We start from the raw sequence: 6,526 nt of genomic DNA, 5'->3' as shown, positions 1-6,526 counted from the left end.
TGGCCTGCCTGGCCCAGGCCCCTGGGAGACCCCAGCAGCTTAGGTCGGGCCTCGGGCCGCCACCCAGCGGGTGCGGACGCGGGCAGGAGCCTTGCCCCGCGCCCGGGACCCCTCCCGCGCCGCAGCTCGTTTTTGTCTCCTGCCAGGGGATGGGACACAGTTGCTCAAAAAAAAGAGCGACTTTGCTTTGGGGTTTTTGGATGTTGGATTCGAGATTTTAAAACTGGAACCACGACATGATGAGCAGCTTACTAGATCCAAAGCTCCCGTGGGACTGCAGCCCTCTCTGTACAATTTCTTTTATTTTTATTTTTTATTTTTTGTTTTTGCAAGGCAGTGGGGTTAAGTGGCTTGCCCAAGGCCTCACAGCTTAGGTCATTATTAAGTGTCTGAGGTCGGATTTGAACCCAGGTCCTCCTGACTCCAGGGCCGGTGCCGTATCCACTGTGCCGCCTCACCTCCCCTGTTGTTTTTTTTTAATAGTCATTCCAGGTATTGTATCAGGAAGCTTCTTGTTTCAGTTGAAGCAGCCCTGCCCTGCTCCATAAAAAAAAGAAGCTAATTAAATAAATTCAAACTATAGAGAAGGGGAAGGAGTCATAGTCCTATTACTTATATGTGAATGATGTAATCTTAAAAAAGAAAACAGGGGCAGATAGGTGGCATGGTTTCAAATTCGACCTCAGACACAATTATCTACTTGTCTGACCTTGGGCGAGTCTCTTTAACCCCTTAGTCTTGCAAAAGTGAAAAAAACAAACAACACCCCCCAGCTTTTTTTAATCTAAATATTTCTTTATTCAGAACCTTATGGCCTGTTCCCTTTTCTTCCTGCCCCAATGGTGATATTAATGAGACTTATTAATTCATTGAGATCTAAGTACTTGGGCAAGAGGAATAGCTTTACTGGTACACCTATTTAAGACAAGGAGAAAGGTTAAGAATAGAGAAGAGAGAGGAAACATGAAAATGGTAATTGGCCGACCTAGGGAGTGTCCTATTTTGCATCAAAATTAAGATACTAATTCTTCCAAACACGACTAATTGAAAATAGGATTAGCATGATTGTGCAATGCATAGCCTATATCCAATTGCTTGCTACTTGGGGAGGGTGGATTTAATTTGCAAAGTTTTCACATGTTTATAAGGCAGATAGTACATTCTTTCTCTTTTTAGAGGAAGAAACTGAGGTTCAGAATGATTGTGATTTGCTCAAGATCAAAATTGTCTTGGTTCAGTCATTTCAGTTTCTGACTCTTTGTGATGCTATTTGGGGTTTTCTTGACAAAGATACTTTTCTTGACAAAAATGGTTTGCCATTTCCTTTTCCAGTTCATTTTATAGATGAGAAGACTAAGTCAAACAAGGTTAAGTGTCTTATTCAGGGTCATGTAATTAGTTCCTGAGGCCATATTTAAACTCAGGAAGATAAATCTTTTTTTTTTCTTAGGGTTTGCAAGGCAAATGGGGTTAAGTGGCTTGCCCAAGGCCACACAGCTAGGTAATTATTAAGTGTCTGAGACCTAATTTGAACCCAGGTACTCCTGACTCCAGGGTCATTGCCTAGCCACCCCCAGGAAGATTAATCTTCCCAAGCCCAGTGTACTTAGCTGCTACCAATAACCCCTCCAACATTTTTATTTAATTTTTTTCCAATTAACATGTAAAGATAGTTTTCAACAATCATTTTTGTAAGATTTTTGAATTCCACATTTTTCTACCCTCCTCCCTTCCCTCTCCCCTTCTCTTGGCATCAGGTAATGTGAATTAGGTTACACATCTACAATTACAACATTTTTATAAAACCATCTTTGATATTTGAGATAAAACTTCAAAGCTATTTTTACTTAGGATGTCTCTCTATAGTGATTTTGAACAATTTTTTGTTGACAATTTTCCCCTGTTCCTCCAGTATTTCTAGTTCTTTCTTGTTCAGGCACTCACATTTTAAAAGAGCTGTAAGGGCAGCTAGGTGACACAGTGGATAGAGCACCAGCCCTGGAGTCAGGAGGACCTGAGTTCAAATCCTCCCTCAGACTCTTAATAATTACCTAGCTGTGTGGCCTTGGGCAAACCACTTAATCCCATTTGCCTTGCAAAAACCCCCAAAAGTAAAAGAACTGTGTGATATGTCTCCAAACAACCAGCTGTAGAATTGGCAGGAAACAGCAAGTAATGGAGTTTCCCTTGAGACAAGAAAGTGAGTGGTGCCAAGAATGTATGATATGACATGGCAGAATACCTTAATGCAGGGGTTCTTAACCTGATATCCAAGGAACCCATGATCCATAGAGAGATCTCAAGAAGTCCATGAGCTTGGATTAGGAAAAAAAATTAAAGCTTTATTGTCACTAATCTCTAACTGAAATTTGGCATTTTCTTCGAATATGAATATAGGCAACAAAAAATAAATGTTAGGCTATCAAAAAATAAGGTTAGTCTGGTATGATTCATTCTAGTTCTTTAAGGTTATTACTTTATTTGCTAGCCATCTCCTCAATAACATGTACTAGAATTTTTTCAAGGCATTGAATTGCCCTTCTCCAATTTTGTAGTACCATTCCTATAATTTTTTTTTTATTTTAAAGTCAAGGATCCTGACTTATAGGTCAAATCCTTACTTAGCTCCTTGCAACCTATCTGACTTTAGTTAATTAATTTGAGCCTGCAAAATAAGAAGATTGAATTGTTTCTAAGATTCCAGTTCTGAAACTAGGAAACTGGCAAAGCAATCTGGAAAAATTCCAGTGGCTCCAGATCATTAAGCAAACATTTTTAGGAACAGCCAACCAATGCTCTGCCCCTTTTCTATGAGAAAACTGTAAGGAATCCATATTACCCAAAAGACTCAGAGACAAATGTCATTAGGAAACTGGTCTGAAATCATTCCTAATGCCACTGCTAAACAGGGAAGCATCCAGAGAATGGCAATCTAGATGGTCAGTGGCTTCAGAATCAACACATAAAGATAAAAGGAATTTAGTCTTGTTTAACTTGATGAAGAGAAGACTAAGGGAGGAACATGATAAATTTTTTCCAAATAACTGAGGGCTGCTGTGTATCCTAATGATCTTTCAAAGATAACAGGCTGTGGCTGGGCAATCACATCTTTCAACACCTGAAAATGTAGTCAAGGTAACATAAATTAGGGCAGTTACAGCCTTCATAGTAATTTTGAATTTAACATTCTAATGACTTTTGTTTTATCTTTTCTAGTCCAAATAAAGACCTCCTTGGTTGTGAAACAGAAGGACATTTTGACCCCTAAATGCTAATTCTAGACCAGAGAGAACCTACGTGACACAGGTGGGGTTTGGTGGTTGTGGTGGTGGCAGTGGCATGTGCATGTGCATGTGCTCTATCACGTTTTAATGGAATTAATTCTCCCAATAAGAGGGCTTAACTGATGATTTCAACTAGAGGAAGCTTCTTTTGCTGATGCAGAAGCACCTTCTAGTCCCAGGTTCCCTCTTAGTTTGGTCCAGCTATTTAAAAATATATTTTTAAATGCCTCATATTTTTTGCTCAGATTCCACACATAACAGGAAGCTTAAAAATGTTAAAAGCATCAGAAAAAAAGTTAAAAATATAGTTCTTGTATCATTTCCTATTAAAATTCTTATCTTTTTTTCTTAACTTCAAGTGACTCAAAAGGAAAGCATACTCACATTAGAGTTTAGGAATATTGCAAGAAATAGAAACCAAACAAACTGCAGTACTGAGACATCTCAAAGATCTGCTAGATAAGGCCATGTTCTGGACAACTCCTAGACTGTGACCCAATTAATAGTTTGAGTCAATATTTCACTTTCTATGCCTCAAAGTCAATGTCAGGGATGGGGATTGGGGGCAACAGGATGGAAAGGAAGGAGGATGAAAGCACCTCACCAACATTCATTGTAGCTTCTGTACCAAGGGTTTCATAAACTTTCCAACCTCCCACCCATGACTCAAATGGAATTTTCCTGTCCCTAAAGGGCAGCTGAGTCATTTCTGCCAGCCCGTCTAAAGACAGCTGGCTCTGACTCATACGTGATCAGGGAAGGGAGACACAAGATCCTGTTCAAGGGTCTCTTCACACGATGCCAGATCCACTCAATCCCTATCCTATCTCTCTCTCTTGCAGGCTACACATGGTCCCCACTAGTCCTTAGACTAGAATTGGTCATTCTGGGCTATAATTCTATGTCAGTCCTAGAACTGAAAAGTGAACTTCCATCCTTTACTGCTTCTTGTGGTGTTCTAATCCAAGTGGAAAATAAATGTTAAGGAACAGTCCACCTATCAAGACAGGCATTATAGAAATAAAAATTGACCAGTTTTGTCTTCTCTTTGCAACCAGCTACTTTCTTATCCATCCTGATTAGTCCTGATCCAATCTGAGCTTTGTCACAAATGACTTTTGCTGTATTTGTATCTTTTTTGTTACCTGACCTTGCTTTCCTTTTTCTAAAAGCTAGATTGATTGGTGAGTTCCCTGTATATCCACATGTCTTTAGTCCACTCCTAGATGAAGGATAGAATTTCCTCCTTCTTCTACCTTTTGAAGGGAGAAATTGTCATTAAAACAAGTAAAAAATTATTAAATATTTTGCTTTGGGCATAAAGATATCTAGATAATGAAGTAGATGTCAGTTTAGATGCCCTCATAGCTATCATCTAGGATCAGCTATCTCTGGTTAACCAACTGCCACATGCAGAGCAGGTAAGCTAGCCAAACTGGAGCAGCAAGTTGCAGGAGTGAGGGAGTAATATGTGCCAGGCAAGTCAAACCACTACCTGACCACCATCCTTACCTTAGGCCCTCATGCAGACTGAGGAGGACTCCTAATGCAAGAGCCTTAGGAGTAGTAATGCTTCCTTCTTGGGACCCACAGTCATCATCCTGGGAAGCAGTGGGAATGTAGCTGGGTAAATGACCCCTTGGGTGCCACAACTACAATTACTAAAGGGCCAGAGGAAAAAAGTGCTTGCTACCCAGGTCCTTGACCTTGTCAAATGGTTCAAATGATAGGATTTTATCAATAGAAATGGCATTAAAGAAAAGGCATTAGCATCTGTTTTGCCACTGTACCCTAAGGACCAGGGAACCTTCTTATCTGACTTGGAACTTTAACCTTCCAAGTATCCTGACACTCTCTTTCCTGAAAGCAGACTTGTCTTACTTTCTCTAGTACTTTGTTGTTATTCTTTGTGACCATATTGTCTGTGTTTTATTTTGCTTTTTGGGGGAGAAAATTTATTGAAGTGACTTGCCATTTCCTTCTCCAGTGGATTAAGGCAAACAGGTTAATTGACTTGCCCAGGGTCACACAGCTGATGAATGTCTCAGGTCCGATTTGAGCTCAGATAGTCCTGATTCCAGGTCCGGAGCTCTATTTTGCAACCTCTACCTTTAGCACTTAGCACAGTGCTTTTTATGTAGTAGCAGCTTATTAAATGCTTCATTCATTCATATCTAGATAGCTGAAGTCTTCCCCATCATGATGACTACATCATGTCTTTGTGGCAGCTTTATGGCAGATTTTTTTTTGGCCTATTGTACTTTGCTGACTTGTTTCCGTTTCTGATCTCTCTTGAAATGCTCTTCATAGTGCTCTACCAACTCTGATTCCTGGGTTTTCCTCACAAGAGGAAATCTATTTTTCTTAATGTGCAGTCTTACTAGGCTCCTGCCTCCTTCCACCAATCCTGTTTTTTTTTTTAATAATACTCCATCTATATCAGTATTCTAATCATGGGTCTCATCCTGTCAAGTTTCAGGGATCCCTATGGTAGTAAATTAGCCTTATCTTGCAAGTGTTAAAAACAGCTTTAAAGGGGTGACACTGGCCCTGGAGTCAGGAGTACCTGGGTTCAAATTTGGTCTCAGACACTTAATAATTACCTAGCTTGTGTGGCCTTGGGCAAGCCACTTAACCCCATTTGCCTTGCAAAAACAAAAAATGTCAAAAAAAAAAACAACTTTAAAGAAAAAGAAAAAAAAAAGTACAAAACTATAGCAGCTCTTTCTATAGTTGCAAAAAGTCATATAAAGTGATGTTTGAAAATTGGAAAGTCATATAAACTGATGCAAAGTGAACTGAGTAGAACCAGAAGAATAATTTACACAGAAATACCAATATTGTACAGATAATCAACAGGGAAAGATTTAGTAACTAATCAACACAATGACCCACAGTTCCAAAAGATTCATGACAAAACATATGATTCACCTCCAGATAGATTCACTATTCTCTCATTCTTTCTCTCTCTGATCATGACATATAGGAATTTATTTGCTTTGTATGATTTTATATTTGTCATACATTTTGTATTTCTTGCCTTAATGAAGTGGAGGGAATCTAGAACTGAAAACAATTTAATTTAACAAAGACAGCTTTGAAAACTGCTCAAAGAACAACGTTGGACAAATTCACTAATCAATACAGTTGGATGATGTGAGGCTGCACTCTATGAGAAAATGGACAAGTCAGCCAAACCCATTCCATCAAGTGAGTGGCTGAGAGGTTCCAGACTCAACAGA

The sequence above is a fragment of the Macrotis lagotis genome, chromosome 8 (assembly GCF_037893015.1).
Source record: "Macrotis lagotis isolate mMagLag1 chromosome 8, bilby.v1.9.chrom.fasta, whole genome shotgun sequence".
In the NCBI taxonomy this organism is placed as follows: Eukaryota; Metazoa; Chordata; class Mammalia; order Peramelemorphia; family Peramelidae; genus Macrotis; species Macrotis lagotis.
The sequence above is the reverse complement of the archived record's forward strand: the minus strand, read 5'-3'. Positions refer to the sequence as shown.